Source organism: Lissotriton helveticus, chromosome 1_1, assembly GCF_964261635.1.
Source record: "Lissotriton helveticus chromosome 1_1, aLisHel1.1, whole genome shotgun sequence".
Lineage (NCBI taxonomy): Eukaryota > Metazoa > Chordata > Amphibia > Caudata > Salamandridae > Lissotriton > Lissotriton helveticus.
This window is the reverse complement of record NC_136057.1, coordinates 547,155,750-547,173,806: the sequence shown is the minus strand read 5'-3', so window position 1 is coordinate 547,173,806 and position 18,057 is coordinate 547,155,750.

Below are 18,057 nucleotides of genomic sequence, written 5' to 3'. Positions count from 1 at the left end.
AACCGATGGGGAAGGTGCTACAAGTTCTGCGGGACAAGGCTGAAAACCTCAAAGGGAGGTCCCACCGGAACAACATACAAATCACTGGCCTTCGGAAGTCGACCCAGACTAGCAACATGGAAACATTTTTTGAGAACCTGCTGGTAACACCATTGGGAACTGAAACATTCTCGCCCATCTTCGTGGTAGAGAGGTCACACCACTCCCTAGGCCCACGCCCACCTCCGGGTGCTCCCCCAAGGCTGATATTAGTGAAACTGCTGAACTACCGCGATAGTGACTCAGCAGTGAGTGTGGCCCGGGAGAAACAGACATTGCTGTATGAGGGCTCGAGTATCACCTTATACCCGGACTTCACGATGCGCGTACAAGAGGTGCGCAGACAGTTTACGCCACTGAAGCACCAACTACGAGATCAAAATTTGGACTACACCACCCTCTACCCGGCACGACTCTGTGTCAATCGGCAGGGCCACTCACGAATCTTCACAGATCGTACAGCCCTACAGAAAGCCCTGAAGGAGTGATCCAAAGAAAAGCGTTGCTGCCCGGAGTGGAGCTCCTTGGAGGGGGCGACTGGCGGTGCACTGGATGACCAGGACTGAACACTGGACTGCATGTGTTACAGATAAGAGTGCCAATTCTGGCGGTGTCCGGGGGGGGGACAAGTTAGTGGTGCCAGAGGCCATACATAGCACTGGCTTAATTGAATGTACAATGGTTACTTGGAGGGAACCTTGGAGTCCGTTAAGCAACAACGTTTTATACAGTGTGGTCAGTGCCAGTTGGATTGTATTATTTTTAGTACGAAATGACAAAGCGAATCGGGGGCATTCTATAGCAGATGCACTAAATTTGGCTGATGGCGAGCGGGTGAAACACAGGCACGTTACACCACCTACCCTACTGGACGGGCAAAATCCACCCTCAAGTGTGTCACACACCTTGGGAGTACTATTGAAGGGGGGTTTGTTTAATGTTTTTCTGTTTGGGCTGTTGAATGGGGAACCATTTGAGGAAATCCGCCAAGGCACAGTTGGGGCACGCCTGGCATGGGAAATAGATGATTGATGGATACGTGACTCTTATGAGGAGAATCGATTTTACTTAGGCTTAAACTGTATTGGGTCACAGACAGGTCATACCTGGAATGTGGTGAACTCTTTCATGAAGAATATTTATGTAGCCCTGATGAAGTCATTCAGTGAAAGTTCCCCGAGACGAAACACGTGTCGGCTTGGCTTCCTGGCTGCATTATGTATGATTTCAATCAACATATCAACAAGAATTACTATTCCGTGAAATCTCTACGATTGTGAAGAGAAAAGAAAGAAAAATAAAGGAACTTATTCTTGGAACTTAAACATCAGATATACTGTTGATTTATCTTCTTTTCTCTTGGATTTCATACATTCTAAAAGATGAATATCTTCTTTGTGCTTTGCTCAGGAACAATAATTTGTTTACTGTTAGAGATTGGGTTGCTGCTTGACCTGGGTATGAGACCTGGTCAAGCAGCAACCAGAAATCGAGTCAGGGTAAGGCACAAGCAAACCCCAAAATAACCTGTGCTCTACCCCCTAGTTGCTTGGCACAGAGTATTCAGGCTTAACTTAGAGCCAATGTGTAAAGTATTTGTGCACCACTTCAAATAGTAAAGCAGTGAAAACATCACACTAAACGATCCCACACCAGGCTAATCAAGTAGAACTTAATGTAATAAGTTAAACAAGATTAAAACAACAAAAATCAAATCCATAGAAATGGGGCTATAAGTTTTTAAAGAATAAAGTGAAAAATAGCACCTAAATATAGAAATGTCCAACTGCCGCCATCCCATCTGGCAGGACTGGGTCAAAGTTAAAAAATTCAGGCCGGCCGCGATGGAGCACAGGTTGGATACACTCCCAGATTAGTCCCACTCAAGTTTTACCTTCTCATGTTTTGTGCCAAGTGTCCCATTCATGTTGGATAGCGTAAGAGGGAGAGTGGAGAGGGTTGCGGGTGGTTGTCGGCGTGGTACAAAGAGCAGGCCAGGTGTCATAGATGAGAGAACTGGTGCTTCATGTTGGCAGTGCTCCATGGGTTGTGGAAGATTCTAGCTCACACAGGATTTTAGTGCAAGCAGCATGGTCCCAATGAAAATGGCCAGTTTACGAAGAGCCCAAAAGTTTGATTTAAAGAGCCTGTGAGCCGCACCAAGGGTCTAGGACCTGAAATATACAACTTGGAGTCAAATTTGTGCTACAGCTGAGTCCAAGAACTGTTTGTTAGCCTTCTTTGTACCTGAGACTGAGATCAGATGGTCAGCAGACTAGCCCTTTGAGTGACTCTTTGGTCCTGGGTTCAAGATGATATTGCAGGTCCAGTTCTTCCCCAGGCAAGAGGGCATCAGGCACCACATCAACACAGCATATCAGCAGTTCCTTTAGACCAGCTGTCCAGCAGAGTGCCAGTCCTTGTGGCACCACATCAGTCCTTCTTCCTGGCAGAGTATCCATAGGTCCAGAAGTAGACAGTAGAGTTGATGTCTATGTCCAGCAATTATTTTAGGAGGGGGAAAAGCTTCTAGAGGTTTTCCTTTGAAGTCACCAGGCATTCTGCCTCCCTGCCCTGGTTCCAGACTAACCACAGGAGATGTGTAGCCCTTTGTGTGGAGTCAGGACACAGTCTATTCAGGTATAGGTGGGGCTGTGTCCAGCTCCTCCCTCTCAGCCTGCCACTGAAGGCCCACCCAGGTACACCTAATCACCCTATTGTGTTTAACTGTCTAGGAGGAATACAAAAATCCCAACTGTGACCTTCAAACAGTCATGTGACCAGAGACATTCTACATGCACCAAATGACTAAGGCAAGAAAATGGGAACTTTCTAAAATGGGTGTTTTCTGAACTGTAATTTAAAATCTGACTAAACCACAAGATACGATTTTAAACTAGGAGTCTAGAGACACCATACCTGAATCGGTTACCTTTTCCCATTTTGGAATTACGCTTATAAAATGTGATAAGGTAATTCAAATGTTATCCTATGGGAGAGGTGGGCCTAGCGGTAATGTAAAACAATTTAAGAGTTATTTACTACCAGGACATGTCCCACTTTTTAAATACATTGTACCTTGCCCTCGGGCCTACCCTAAGAGTGACATATATTTAAAAAAGTAAAGTTTGACCTCGGAGAGGTTTAATTTTGCCACTTCGAATTAAGTGGGTTGCACACCAGTGCTGCAGACCCACTAGTAGCATTTAATTTATAGGCCATGTGTACATGTACTATCACTTTACTAGGGACTTAATGGTAAATTAAGTATTCCAATGGGGGATATGCCAATTTTACCATGGTTAGAGTAGAGAGAACAAGCACCTTTGCATTGGTTTGCAGTGGTAAAGTCCTAAAACCAGCAACAACAAATTCAGCACAAATGGAGGAGTAAAGACAAAATGGAAAGTAAAGACAAGGTCCAACAGCGACTACTTAGATATTATATTCAACATTAAGATACATATATAATGGAACAGGGGTTGGAGAAAGTTGCCTTTAAATGCCTTCCATATCTTAAAACGAGAGCATGTGATTTTTGCCAGAGCATCTGTATCTCTTAAGATTTGTGACTCCTCAGTGGATATAGAATGCTTAAGATTTGATAATTCCATTATCTCCTGAAACACAATTGGATTCCCATTTCAGACACATAATGCAAGGAGTGTGTTGTTACCTGACCGCTTTTCATACGGTTTTCTAAAGCCAGAATCACACATCGCATGTACTATATCACTGATGTGGTCCCTATACAGAACCATTCCATTGTGTGATTTTTTCCATTTCTACGATTTCTTTTCTATAGGATTGCCTAGGTTAAGGTTTTGTTTATATCTGTAAACTCAATACCTTTCTCCTTCTCCATTCTCTCCCAGCACTACCATTTGTCCGCATGATGCCCTATTGCAGGCATGTACAGGACAGTCCTTCAGCTTTTTTTCAAAGTTTCCTATTGTCATGTACTTGTTCTGCATTAGTGATTGAATAGATTGCTTTCAGGGTTTTCTTCAATTGCTAATATTCCTTTGTGATGAGTTGTCATTGATACTTTTGACCTTGGTTTTTTGTGTGCAAAATTGTTTTGTATGCTCTTCTCACATACGTTCTAATAAAGGTTTTTTTAATATCAAAAAAGGAAAACACGAAAAGGGAATATTCCAACACTGAGAGATTGAAATGGCTTTTTCGTGGCTTCACAATAAAAGCAACATCAGAAAACACGAAAACACATAAATAAATGGTAAGCGGTATTGTAATAGCAAAACTCGTGTTTGTGTTATTTGTAACGCATGAAGCACTATTCCAATAACATCCAACCTTGATAAATGGTCCACATTGTATTGACAGGAGGATGAAAAAATGTAATCAAGGTCAATTTTTGATTTATGAGAAAAAGAAGTGAATTGTTACTGATGGCCTTCCCATGTTTACTAGAACAAACAGCTCTGTTCCCTTTCAATATGATTAGTTGTTCTAACAAAAGCAAAATATGTTCAGAAAGTGCTGTTCTAGATGTCATTTTATCTAATGAAATAAACATCTCCTTTTACGTTGAAAAGGAAAGTTTCTGAAAACATTAACAAAAACTCCCATATGTATTTCAGGAACACTTGTTCAAAGAGTTGAAAGTTTGACTGTCCATTACAGTTGTGTAAACAAGCATGGTCTTGCAAATTTCAAATCTATTTATGATTCAATAGTTTTCATGCTTCTCAAGGTACGCGCCATTTCTCCTTTTTGTGGACTTACAACCATTTGGAGAATTCACTCATTTGATAAAAACGCTGTAGCTTACCATTTTTGTGTTTCAAGAGAACAGCCAAAATCAAAGTGGTAGCAGCTGGTACTGCATTCCATGGGAAGTTCACGTGAGTAACACCAAGGGGCCTATTACGATAGCGGCATTCAGTTGGAGGCTTTCAATTATGATGCAGTCGGTTGGAATTGAAACCAGCCAGTCATTCTGGCTAGCTTCCGACGGGCTCAAGGAACCCGTCGGCCAGTCCGAACCGGCTTGTAATCCCAAAGTGCAGGCCTTTCTGCCTCTGGGATAGCGATGCATGGTTTCTGTCTGACAGCGTGTTTGGGGGCCGCCAACCGGGCCTCATTGTGTGTGCTTCCTCCGGTTGGGGGCAGAGGTACCCCCCTGTTAATCCCTGTACCTCATGGCAGGCACCCCACGAGGTGCAGGAATGAACCACACCACTCCTTTCCCTAAGGGAGCATGTATTTCAGACGGTTTATGGCCGTAATGCATGCTTCCATTGAGGAAATGTTGGAATGCGCCCGAACAGTGTTCTGTCACATCCTAATGAGGCAGGCGGGACCGCTGAACAGGTGTCGGTCAGTCCTGTTTACAAGACGGTGTCAGGTGTCGGATCGCAAATGTCCATTTGAAGGTCTGACAGGACATATACCTATACATAGAAGTGGTCACACTATAACTGACACTGTTTTAAAATTACTGAAGAAAATGTCTTTCAAAAAGTTGCATGAACACTTTTCCTACACATGATTTTTCTGGGGTTTTCATTTTAATAAAATATATTAAATAGGATTCATTTCATGATGGTGTTTTCTTGCACTGTATTTATCTCTGTATCCTAGGTGAAGTTATTTAATATGTTCATGTGTGTTGCAATAATGAAGGCTTTCACTGCCTGAACCACAACTGTATTTACATTAATTTTAAAGTGGATTTTCATTTTGTTTGCTATAATAGTGCAATGTAATTGTCCTTGTTTGTTGGGTAAAAGGGATTAACATTTATTTAGAGGTTTCTTAAGGTATCCTATTTTATGAAGCACAATTTCTATGATGTTGATTTGTTTATGCCATGTATCCTTATTAGAACAGCCCTATTTTACCACTTCACACAAAGTTGAGTGCAGTGTTTTAATCTTCTCTGGAACTAAAAAATGTGCTGTTTCTTGGACGTGTGCCAAATACCTTTTGCTTGAGACCTGTAGACTCTTTGCTCAATTCCAGGAAAGCAGGCTCCATATTAATGTGCTTATTTGATTTATGCTGAAAGAACTTTCCTTGCTTTCATACCAAGCAATACCCATGTCGGACTGTTGTCTGATGTATGTAGATTTCCTCTGTCTTTCTTACCATGCAATTTTTATGTTAGATTGTTCTCTGAATTATATTAGACTCTCCTTTGACTTATGAACTGGGTATATTCATGTTAGCTCACAATTGCCTTTATTGTTATGCATTACTTATGCTGATTTGAAAATGAATCTCAATTTTGAATAAGCCTTTACAGTTTTAATTTTGAATATGTCATGTGAAGGTTTTTGTTATTTGTTCTAGGGACCTTGTGTTCTGGACTTACCCGGCCCGATTTTGAGCATCAGTCTTTTGAATGTGTTAATGTAAAACACTGACAACTGTCGGAATGTTACTATGCTGTATTCTATGTGCACCCCTATGCAATTGTTGGAAAGTAAACTACAGACTGCTTAAAGCCCCACTCTCTATTATGGCTGCAAGAACCCATGCTTTGGAGCAATCGGGCCTGCTGACAACTGTCTGAATGTTACTTTAACGTATTCTATTTGCACCCCTGTGCAATTGTTGGAAAGTAAACTACAGACCACTTAAGACCCTCCCTCTATTTTTCTTTTTTCCCCAATATTTTTATTAGATTTTACATTTTTACCGGGCACAGCAATACACAGAAATAAACATAATTACAAAGCAATAAATCAATTGAGATGGATACATAACCACAATATACGGGACCTACAATAACCTAAAGGACAAAACAGAGAAGAAAGAAGAAGAGGAAAAAAAAGAGAAAGGGAAAAAAGAGGAAGAAAAAACAAAAAAGAAAAAGGAGAAAAGGACACGCTCTATTATTGCTTCCAAATAGATGTAGGTTCCCATATTCGTAGGTACAATTTCTTCCTCTTTTTACCCTTCCCTGCATACACCCCCTTTTTTCAGTTATATAGAGAAAGCAACCTAGCCAACCACTGATGAAATGTTGGTGGAACTTTATCAAGCGATGCTGTTGCACTGGACATACGGAGGACCGGCATAGCCATAAAAATAAAATATCCTGAGGAGGCATACATATCCTCACTATTCACCCCCAACAGTATAATGGACAGCATCAGAAATGTTTTAATTTCCAGAGATTTCTATAAAAACAATTCTATAGCATTATGCAACAGCTTTAAATGGGGACAAGTAGCAAAAATATGAACTATTTCAGCATCTACACTATCACAGTGGGGGCATTTAATAGCTGTTGGACATCCCCACTGCGCAATCCTTGCAGGCGTATAACATAGGGAATAAATTGTTTTATAATGTTGGGTCTGTAGCGACGCAGAGCATAACATCGTTCGTCCTAACTCTGACGAATATAGGAAGTAGTCTTGTCTTATCTCATGCTTCTCCGCCCACTTATTTTGATCTTTATCTAAGTCATCCTCTCTTAATGCAATCAGCTCTGCATAGAATCTATGAATTGTACAATCTACCCTGCCGTCAATATCATCCAAGATTTTATTTTTCTGAAACCCGGCAGGCCTCTCTTTTTATCTGCGAAAAAGCTCCTAACTTGTAAATATTTTTAAAAGTTCCTTGTGTCAATACCTAAAACCCCCTGTATATCTCAAAATAAACAAATCCCATCCGTGCCCATCAGATCCCCTAACTTCCTGACTCCTTGTCATCCCTATTCAACAAAAACAGCATCCGCAAATATTTCGACAGGCAAGGTGTGAATTCCCCCTAAGCTAGTGTAGGCATTAAACCTACCCAATTCAGTTTTTTTCTTAAATCAAGCCCAAATCTTATACGCAGCCCACAGAGTCTTAAATTTAGTTCGTTTAAAGTAACAAGGGTCTGTATACTTTAAAAAACAGCTCTCCGCCTCCCCACCAAGCAATAGCGAGTACAAGTCTGTAGACCCTAATTCAGCCTCAGGGTCAAATGCCCCTCCTCCTAGCATACCAACCATACCCTGAAGAGCGGCTGCCCAATAATATAGTTTGAAATCAGGGACAGCCCAGCCCCCTCTATCCCTAGGCAGTGTTATAAAACGTAGAGCCCTTCTGGTTTTCCCATGAGCCCAGATAAACCTATTAATCATCTGATCTAACAACTTAAACCATTTAGCCTCGAATGTAAGTGGAATAGCTCTAAAAAGATAAAGGAACTTAGGTAGTAAAAGCATGTTAATTATGTTGTAACACCCTACTATGGTTAAGTAGAGGTTATGCATCCTATCCAGGTATTTTTTAGCTTTCGTCAATATGGGTTCAATATTCTTGTTCATAATATTGTTCAAATCTGCCGAAATATTAATTCCGAGATATACCCCAGAGTCCACGACTCGTGTATCGCTACACACCGTCCCCTCATTCTTAATGATCTGGGTCTTAGATGCATTTAGAGCATATCCTGACACACACCCAAAAGACAGAGCCTCCACCTCCACCTCAGCTATAGCATCAGAAGGGCTAGGGGTAATAATGACAACATCATCGGCGTATGCCAGTATTTTGCTCTCTATACCATGAGCTTTTATAGGGAGTATCTTTTTATTTGCTTCCAGCTTGCGCAGTAAGTAACGGCGAGCATGGGCAGCCCTGCCTCATACACCTTTTAATTTGTAAAGATGCCGAATAACCCCCGTTGACCCGGATTCGAGCTGTAGGAGCTATATATAACGCCTGGATAGCCTTAATAAATCCCTCTCCGATGCCAAACCATGCTAATGTCGACCAGAGATAGTCCCAGGAGACCCAGTCAAATGCCTTTTCGGCGTCCAATAACATTACTGCCATAGGATCTCCTGGGACTTCCATGGAATCAAAAAGAGTGATAACCCTCCTCACATGTTGTGTAGTGCCTCTTCCCGGGATAAACCCATGCTGAGTTGGGCTGATGATTCTACTAATAACTTTACAAAGTCTAAGAGCCATTGCCTTCAAAAAAATCTTAGCATCAGAGTTCATCAAAGTTATTGGCCTGTAAGACCCTGGTTCTCTTCAGGATCATCACTATGTCTGCGCCAGCCCACGAGTTCGGAACCGAGGCCCCTAATTGTGCCTGCTGTACTGTATGTATTAAATCTGGAGAGATCGCAGTCTGAAATATTTTATAAAATTCAAGAGGGATCTGATCCGGCCCCACAGCTTTAGCCGAAGGGAGACTATTTAAAGATGCCAGAATCTCTCCGGAGACCAATGGTGCATCCAGCTCCTCCCTCTCTTCCTCAGATAGGGACGAAACTGGAACATCCCTAAAGTACTCTTGGATTTCCGAGAGGTCCCTCTTTTGTAATTGTATAATCTTGCATAAAACTGCCTAAAAACCTTGCGGATCCCACACGAGTCTGTCAGTATCCCCCCGTATCATCCAAAATCTCTTTAACCTTCCCTAAAGCCACTTTCTGCCTTGTTCGGACCGCTAATATATGCCCAACATGGTCACTTAATTCATAGCATTGTTCCCTTTTTGCGGAGTAAATAGAGGCTGCCTTACTAGCTATACTCTCCTCAGCTTCTGCCTTAGCGCTTACAACTTTAAGAAGTACCTGCTCCAAGAGTGCCCTTGAAATTGTTGCTCGAACTAATTCCTCCTCAGCATCCACTACTGCTTTAATCAGTTTATTAACCCTCAACTGCTCCTGCCTCTGTCTATATAAGCTAAAACTCAATGTCTCCCCACGGATACCCACCTTAAAGACATCCCAAGTTACCCCCGAGGAGGTACTACCTCTGTTAATTTCCCAATACCCCTTTATCCAATCCTTCATGTGCTGGATATATGGGTATTTACCCCCGCTCAAAGGTCCAAGTACGCTCATGTCTAATCAAATTTGTAGCTTCTAATGTTAAAATTATCAGTCTATGGTCGGAGATAATTCGAGGCAGTTTCTCCATCCGGGTTCTTGATAATATAATAGGCAACTAAAAATAAAGAAGTAATCCAACCTATCACAGATCCTGTGTGGGGCAGAATAATAAGTGTTACCAGGGTCATTTGGTTTCAGCTTTGCCCAAGCATATACTAAAGAATTATTCCGAGTCAGACTAAGAATTGCTTTGCACGTTCTTTTTTTCCTGCACGAATAACGATCTCCTGGATCCAAGCCCAGACCATCTGCGCCATTTATATTGAAATTCCCACAGAGAATAATGGGTGCTGGCCATGAAGCTAACTCTAAATCCAAATATGTCTGGGTCGTCCTCAGTCGATCCATAAATTGAGGCCAGCGTAATCCACTCACCACCAATCATACACTCTACCAAAACCTATCTACCCCATTGATCTTCCAATTTTTCCTAAATAATACATCATTTTGCCTAGAAAGAATCGCCACTCCTCTAGTTTTGGCCCCCTGTCTGGAGTGAGCTATAAGATGAAACCCCAGTTGCTCCAGCAAGTACCCCTTTCCTCCCTCAATATGCGTCTCTTGTAAACAAACAAAGTCTACTCGCATTGTTCTCAGGAGCGCAGAGACTCGTCTTTTCAACTGATCATTTAACCCACATACATTCAGTGAGACTATTCGTGTAGTCATTAAAACACATTAAATTTGCTGTCCCAACCAGTCATCCAACAATTCACTACTCAAATTCCTCTTCATAGATCCTATCCTCTCCACATCTTTATTTTGAATCCATTTTCTCAGCTTGCTCTACCTCTTGCATTCGCCGTCACTTCCCAAAAACCAAATTGTGCTGTGCCCCTCACCTGTCTGAACCTCCCCCAAACCCTCCCCCCACAGAACCCCCCCTTTTACAGGCAAATAGGTCAATCATGACCTATGTCTGACAACTTGGGCCCGCAACTTACCACAGCCCCCCTTCCCCATATCCCATTCAGTGCCTCTATTATAAAAGCATGCTATAGAGTATTTATACAATAATAACACGTTAAATCCCACCAGAAATAACCAAAATCATAATTACAACAAAGAGCTGAACACTCATTTCCCCTTCTGTTCCCTCAGTTCTGTAAGGTACGCTTGAGCTTTAATCTCAGAAAAGAACATTCTAAGCTGACCGTTTACTAACACTTTAAGGCGCGCCGGATACAGCAACTAGGCCTCACATCCCAGACCCTGAAAGGTGGGTATCAACTGCCTTAATCCCCATCTCCGTTCCACAGTAGTGTGGCAGAAGTCAGGGAGAGCGGAAAATGTGGTACCATCAAACGAGCGTCTGGCCTCAGGTTTTGCCTTATCCATAACTTCCTGCCTAAGGAGGTAATTACCCACATAAACAAGAATAGCTCTAGGTCTGCCAGATTGGGATGCTAGATAATTTTTCCTTTGGGTCAAGGGAAATCGGTGTGCTCGCTGGACCTCCTTCTCAAAGTCCCAGACACCCAGTTCGGGGAAAGCCCCCCTCAACAAGGTGACGACAAAAGCCCGCACATCCTGTCCTTCAACTCCTTCTGCCACGCCTAACAGTCTAATGTTGTTTCGCCTTTGGCGGTTTTCGAAGTCCTTGAGCTTCCACTGGACATCCTCCGTCATCTTTTCTTGCGCTTCCTTAAATGCCTTCAACTTATTCACTTATTCACATCATCCTCAAGCCTCCCAGACCTTTCTTCCACATGAGTTACTCTGACCGCCATTTCCTCATGAAGCTTATTCATTTTCCTGATGGAGCCCTCAATTTTTTCTGTTGCCTGCTTCACCCTCCGGCTTTCTTACCTAGCTTCTCCCTGTATCTGCTTCAAAGGAGTAAACAACAAGCCCATTGTGGGGGTCTGTGGAGGGCAAATCGGGTCATTTTGCTGTTGTTGTGCATTCGATATAGCCTCTTCATGATACAGCTGAGAGGTAGCCGAGTAGTCTCAAATTAGTTTTTTAGCAGCATCAGCGTGTGATGGGCTCACCAATACATTAGATTTGGAGCGAGATCTGAGTTTACTTTTCTGCTGTTTAAGCTTAGAAGAGGCAGGTGCCTTTTGCACCGAAGAGTTTTCAATTGATTCTGCTGAGGGTGAATCTGAGCCTGTGTCAGACAGGCTATCCTCACCAGAAAATGACGAACCAGTATCCTCATTAAGTATAGTTCCTTTGGGTGAACCAGGAACTATACCGGGCTGCCCTAGACCCTGCACTGGATCTAGCACTGGATCTTGCATCTGCCTTAAGTATGTAGCCCCTTGGATCGCTGTGTTTGGTCCGGTGGGGTCTATGATATTAGCTTCCCCTTTATCTCTAGCAGAGTCTTGAGATAGCTCCCCAGAACTCACCAGCGCGATCCCTCCTTCTCCTTCACCAGCACTCGCACCATACGACACACCAGAGGCTGCAGATCGTACCTCTGTCTGTAGGGCTGTCTCCGAGCCCGTCTTCGTGCTCTGTTCCTCTGGGTCATCCATGAGTTCGGTGCTCTGTTTCGTTTGGCTTCCCGCCGTCTCTGCCTGCCGCTGCCCCGGACCAGCACATGCTTCAGCGCTCCCGTCCTCGCACGCCAGAAGGGCTCCTGGCACCTCCACCGGAGCCACAGTGAAGGACTCAAACAGGGTAGGTTGCTTCATTTTACCACCGCCCTCCAGCCGATTCTTAGCCCCCTTCTGAACAAGTCCAGGAGCAATTGTAGCTTTACCTCCGCGTCCAGGAGGCTGCAACACATTGTTGCTGCTCCCGGTGACATCATCGCCCTCGGCATTCTTCGCCGCCAGCTTCCACAGCTGTCCCGTACTCCGTAAAGAAGAAACTGATACAGATGGTGCTGGTTCTTTCTGCCCGTTTCCAGGGTCAACAGACTCCTTCTGGTCCTTCTGCGAATTCGGCCTTCTCAGCGCCATTCTGCCCCTGTTCGCACACCTGCACAATCTGCAAAATATCGAGGTATCCAGTGCTGAGAATTTTCTTTCCCCGAAGCTCCGTATAACCAATGTTTCAGCAAAAGCACAGAAACCAGCGTTCCTGCATACTATGCTCCAAATTTTTCATGAGGGAAGGAGAGGGAAAGGTTGCGGCGGCACTATTATGGCTGCAAGAAACCATGATTAGGAGCAATGGGGGCCTGCTGATATCAGTGGGCACATGTCCATTCACCATGTTGGAGGTAGGACAGTAATGACAATCAAAACATCAGGTGCCTGCTTGAAACCTATTTAGGAGAGGACAGGAAAGTGTGACTCATGCTTTACACAACCAACCAAAATTCACATTTGTCAATAATTAAACCATGGCGTCCATGTATTGATTTCAGCTGACCCTTTTTAAGCAATACGAATTATTAGAGTCTTATAACCAACCATTTGTGAATTTGTGCCAGATTGAACAGAATACAAAATATATACTAGTATGTGTACTAGCGTATGTACACTCCACATACCCCTTTATCACTACTATTAATATTTCAACATTTTGATTTAACCTCGCTGGTAATTTTGCCTCAGCAGTTAACTGTGTTGTGTCTTTATTACATATAAGTAAATCCAAGGATGTGGAAGCTGTCTACACAACAGCAAATAGTTAAAGTGGTTAGTCAATCAACATTGGCAGCTGTAGGAAATACAATAACAATAGCAGATTTCTGGCAATAATAATAATAATAATAATAATACAGCATTTTGTAAAGCGCGAACAGCTACCTCACGAGGAGGTGTCCCGGCGCTAGGAAAGAACACAGTTAACCCAGAGAACTGAAGTGAAGGAGCTTAGCGTGGTTGGGCAAAAAGCCAAGTCTTTAGCAACCGCTTGAAGCAGTTTTCAGAGGGGGCCTGCTGAATTGCTGGGGGCAGGGTGTTCCCTAGTATCGCAACATTTGCCGAGAAAGTACGACCCCCCAACCGAGCCCTTTTTGCTCGTGGGACGGCAAGTTGAACGCGGCAGTCGGAACGAAGCGCACGGGCCTGGAAGTATCTCGGGAGCCGGACTTTCAAATATTTAGGACAGGTGCCAAACAGAGATCTAAAGGCCAGCGTGAGTGCCTTAAATTTGATTCTGCTGGCAACTGGTAGCCAATGCAGTTGTCGAAGATACGGAGAGACTGAATTCTTAAAAGGGATCCGCATTAACAGTCTCGCAGCCGCATTTTGGACCAACTGAAGTTTTTGAGTAAGGTATTTAGGTAAGCCCAGATAGAGGCCGTTGGCGTAATCCAGCCTATATTTTACTGTGACGTGGATTACTGTTTTCCGACAACTCTCATGGAGAAGTCTCAAAATCTTGCGGAGATTCCTCAGCTTACTCAAGCAGCTGCCGACCACTTGTTGAATATGCGAGGTGAAGGACAAGCTGTCATCCCACCGCACTCCCAGATTTTTTGCCGTTAGGCTGGGTGAGGGGGCTTGACTCATCTCCGCTGGCCACCATAGCTCTGAAGGTGGAGGAGGGCCCTTACCAAAAAAGATCACTTCCGTTTTATTAGCATTTAATTTTAATTTATTCGTATTCATCCAACAGGCCAATCAGCATATTCACTTACGTTTATCCAGAACACCTGCTGAAAATTGCATATAATATTCTTCCGAGGTCCTAGAAGGAGTGCATATTAATTAGAAATTACTTTGCTGTTAATTCAAATTAGGTGACGTGAACAATGTCATGAAATACTAATTCCACTTAAATAGAATGTAGTCCGTAGAAAACACTCACAATATTATGAACTTCACTTTCTCTGCAAATAAGCACATATGTTTTCTGATTTTAAGTCTCTAGAATCGTTCCCACTTGTCCATTTTCTTGTTTGGTCCCCACATAGACAGGCCTCTTTTTCATCCTGGGACACACATTTATGAGGTGATATTTGCACATGTAAAACCTCATAGACTTGAGAGGGGTTTGTTACTATATTCAGTTTTGAAGGCGAGAGCGTTCTTAAGTAAAATGAATATAAAATGGTGCACATCCTGGTTCAGTACAGATAGTGGCCTTTGCTCTTGCTGCTTGAATCTATAGGACTGTGCATTGTCTTGGGAACGTTTGTGCCATTTGTTTTTTCCTTAGGCTTTCTCTATGTTTCGGCCACCTCATGACCTCCTGTGAGTTCACTGAAGGCCGGCCCACTCAATGAATGTGATCTACTACCCAATTCCCTCCTTCTAGAGCATGTCTTTGACCTCCCACCTCTGTTGACATCATCTCCCTGCTTCCTGCTCTGTTATGGAGAGTGGTTGACTGGAATAAAAAATACAACTACTCTGTGTATTTTTTTGAGTTTTTTTTTACAAAACTGTCAATGAATTTCCGCACAGGGGGCAGCCCAGTCGTCTCTCCTTTGTATACTCTCTTTATTGGTACAATTTCAGGATTCAGTTGTGCCTTTTCTGGACTTCCGTCTGGTAACTTATACTGTGGGGATGTTTTGGGAGCCACGGATCAATTTGCTCCAGTAGCGGAAATCCAGGAGCAGTGTTACCTTTTACTTGGACTGTCTTCTCAGCGATTAGGAAGAGGAATCACGCTACTGTACCGCTGGGCTTGGCTCAGCAAGCCAGGCTCGGCAGTCCCATGCGACAGTAGAAGAGCGGTGGAGTCAACTTCAAAGCAGAGATCTGTTTGTTGTGGCAGCTTTATACTGTGAGGCGATGGGTCCCATTTCCTCACACGTTAGCATTGATTCAGTTCACTGCTACTGCTCTTTAGTGGTTGCCTGTTACCTCAGAGTGTCTTACAGAGTACTAAAGACTAGGGGCATATTTATGAGTTCTGGCGCATCTCTGCAAATCAGCAGGGATGCACCAGAACAAATGCGTCACGCAAAACTACCCTTGCGTCACGGTGGATGCACCGCATTTACAATGCGGCGCGCAGTGGCGCAAGGGTAGGCAGATGTGTGACGCATCTCGTGACGTAAGGGCGGCGCATCGCTGGAGTCGTGTCGCAAGCGCAACGCGGCTCCAGAATGCTCGGGTGTGCCCTATACTTAACGTGCTGCGTCAGTCCTTACGCCTGCTTCAAGCAGGCGTAAGGAATTGATGTAGCAGCGTCGCACAAGTGCCTGCGTGAAATCTTGTAGATTTCACGCAGGCACTTTTGCGAGGCGCACCTGCCCCGGAACGCCCACATGTGGCGCAGGGCTTTACAACGTGACGCATCTGCCTAGATGCGTCACGTTGTAAATGGGTGGCAGGGATGCTCCACTTTTATGCCGCCGTTGCGTCACGCAACAGCGGCGTAAACGTGGCGCAAGTGCTTTGTAAATCTGCCTCTAGGCAACTTGAGTTCCGGTTGTGCCAGCGCCTTCTTTATTCATCCGGCATCTTATTAGAAAGAATGTACTTTTGTTCTTGTCTGATCAATCACGGAACACCCAGTTTCGCATGTGGTGCAGAGGTCCATTTCACGATGATACGCACACCTTCAAATTGTGTGTTCCTGTGGATTTTCTCACAGTGACATAAATACCTGCTGTGCTAACTGCAACAAACTGTTTTTTCAACATCAGTCTGTGTGTCTTATAAGTTACCAGTACAGGGTCATTACAGTATACCGAAGTCACTTTACAGAAGTATTCCAGTAGCATTGCATTGTGTATTCTGATTTTGATTCTATCTTGAGAGTAGTTTGGGGAGTTTGTAAGTCTCAGTATTATTACAGTGTATGTTATTTACATTTTAGTGACAGCACATGGCTGCTGCAACTATGAGTCAGCCACCTTCTTTCTTGAATGAAATTGTAGAATCTGAAATTCACTGGAAGGATTGGATAAAATTGTTTGAATCATAGTTAATAGGAAATGGAGGTGAAAGATTCACAGCTGGGCGCAAACAACACATACTGCTACATAATTTAGGAATAGAAGGTCTAAAAATTTATAAGAATTTGCCTGAGCCAGAGAGAGAAGACGAAGAAGACTAGGATGTTTTCAGTATAAAACTTTTGAAACTTGAGATTCATTTTGAAAATAAAGTAAATGTAGTTCTTGAACGACACATCTTTTTCAGTCGGGTACAAGGCAAACAAAATCAATTACTAAATATGTTGAGGCCTTAAGAGGGCTAACACAGTTTTGATATTTGGGTAACCTAAAAGGATTCTCTTGTGGGAGACCATTTGGTCAAGTGTACCAATAATAGTCACATACAGGAAAAAGTATTGGCAAAGAACCCCACATTGAGAGAAGCAATTGATAAAGCACCCCGTGTATAAATACAGCTAACTGCATTGAAGAAATGAAAACATCTTCCTACATAGTGTATAGTGTACAAGATAGTGTGGTAGAAAAGGATTTTCAAAAAATGATCCCCCCATCTTGGGATTCACTCAGGTTGTGGGTACCAATTTTAGTTTTTCTTTCCTGTATTTTATTCCTGTAGGGATAGACAGGGAAAAAAAGACATTGCACCATCTGCCTTAAATAGGTTGGTAACCCCTACTATATTGGACCATTGAAGGAAGTTTTCTATTAACAGAACCAACAGGCACTAAGTCAACACAATACTTACTGTCTGCCAATCTCTAACCGAGGATGGCTGACCGAGGGTTTGGCAAGCAATGACAGTACTCTGTCACATTTGTAATGGATTAAGCTGTTTAACAAACTCTAAATCGGTACCTTATTCTACTTTTTTCTGATCAAAATCCTCCTGTGGGTTAGACCTAGAAGTTGTATCGGACAAAGTCCTCCTGAAGCCAAACACCTTTGCTGTGTGGTCCAGCTGAAGCTCCAGAGGTCTTGGAAGTGCAAACGTTTTGTATCTTCCAACATTTCTGATTTTCTGGACAGCTTCTTTTGGCTAATTCTAAGTCTCATGGGACCTCTAGGACAGTACTTAGGGGGGCAGGCATCACTACAGATAGGGCCACCAGCAGAGTTCATCTCAGGTCCAGTTGCTACTTGTCAAGTGGTCACTTCAGGAAAAAAGGCTTCTTGCAGTAGTTAGTGCCCCTATTGCTACACAGGAGGTAAGACATTTTAAACCTTGCACTACATTTTTTGATCATGAGAACACATTAATTAAGTCCAGTACTTCTGGTCTCCAAACAGGTGATATACAACAGGAAGCTTTCTCTTCTGATCTTCCACAGGTTCAGTCGTGTATTGAAAGGCTGCAGATGAGGTGCTATTTTTCTTT